The sequence below is a fragment of the Prunus persica genome, chromosome G6 (genome assembly GCF_000346465.2).
Source record: "Prunus persica cultivar Lovell chromosome G6, Prunus_persica_NCBIv2, whole genome shotgun sequence".
Classification (NCBI taxonomy): Eukaryota; Viridiplantae; Streptophyta; class Magnoliopsida; order Rosales; family Rosaceae; genus Prunus; species Prunus persica.
This window is the reverse complement of record NC_034014.1, coordinates 5,599,431-5,600,861: the sequence shown is the minus strand read 5'-3', so window position 1 is coordinate 5,600,861 and position 1,431 is coordinate 5,599,431. Positions and strand designations below refer to the sequence as shown.

Below are 1,431 nucleotides of genomic sequence, written 5' to 3'. Positions count from 1 at the left end.
CGCGGCTGTACAATTTTTTTGAAATTTTTTTTAAAGAAAGTACAGCCGCGCGGCTGTACGCGCTTTTCCTTTTTTTGAAAAATAAAAAATAAAAACTAAGGCTTCAGTCTTCTGACACGTGGCAGCTAGGGGGCGTCCTTTTTTTAAAGATATGCATAGTACAGCCGCACGGCTATACTCATTTATATTTGTTATTTTTAATAATTTAAAAATATAAAATTTGTTTCTTCACTTTTGTTTTTTGGCCTACTTCTTTAATTTACTATGGTTACTCTTAGCCTTTTTTAATCACTTTGCTTAGTAATTATATTTTAATTATTATTTAATGTAAAAAGATCGAAGAAAAAGAACACAAAGTAATTAATTTCTACTTATTAAGTCTTTTGTGAAATCGTTTGCGTGTCTTAATTCAATTTCTCCATAGCTCAAGAGCCCTATCCGTTACTATTATGACATTACTCGAGTATGTATCGTCCCTTTTTGATTCTTTACTTTTCCAAAGTTATTACCCCTATTATACACGTACGCACGTATTTCTCACGTTTAATACACGTATGTTTTTACTAAGATTTAACTAAGACACACAAAATTCACGCATTATACACGTATTACCAAATAAAAACAATATATACTTTTTTGTTTATTGAAAAAAAGAAAAAGAACAAGAAAAAAAGGGTATAGCCCAAGTTTTCCCTAATTGTTTTTCAAAAAGAAAGTATAGCCGCGCGGCTATAATTGTTTTGGCATTAAAAACAGCATAGCTGTAAGAACCCAAACCAAAATATCTAAAAATTGAGATTTCTTTATTCTAGCCAAAAGACGATTTTGCCCTCGCATATTCTAAAAGGGGAAAGTTTGACTTTTTGATCGGAAAATAATTTGGCAATTCCGCTTATGCAGTTGCGTAGAGTACAGCGAAACGAGTTCGTAGACATGGAGTAGACCCGAATCGGAGTTGTAACGAAGGATTTATGGTTAAAAGAGTCTCAGTGGCAGAATCGTAAATATTTCGAAGTATTTTTAAAAAACCAGATTTTTCTCTTGCTATCCCGTCATTATTTTTTTTCTCTTCTCCCTCTCTCCTCCCGATTCTTCCTCCAACCGCCCGACCTTTCCCCCTTCTCCTTGACGCCACGGCCACCATACTTGGAACCGATCTCTGCCGTTGGTACCAAACGAACCACCATTCGACCACCGACGTTTCTTGACCCTTCGTCGGAGTTGCCGTGGCCGGAGCTGGTCGGAAAAATCCATTTTCGCCGGATTTCCAGTTCAAACTTTCAGCTCGATTTTCTCCTTCAATTCTCCACCAAATAAGTCGAGTGAGGTATGGATTTTCATCTATTTCTTGTGCTCTATCTGCTAGTTGGCTGGGTTTAGATCAATTCAATCCCTAGATCATTCGATTTTCGACTTGAAGTTTGGCAGAAA

At 36.3% G+C, this 1,431-nt stretch overlaps 1 long non-coding RNA gene across 1 annotated transcript in view; it reads left to right on the top strand.

The window, feature by feature from the left end:
* The window catches only part of LOC109949557, a 2,502-nt gene continuing 2,135 nt past the window's right edge, over positions 1,065–1,431 (top strand). The window contains exon 1 of the long non-coding RNA XR_002272007.1: positions 1,065–1,327. This is a non-coding gene — a long non-coding RNA (uncharacterized LOC109949557). The remainder of the gene's footprint in view (positions 1,328–1,431) is intronic.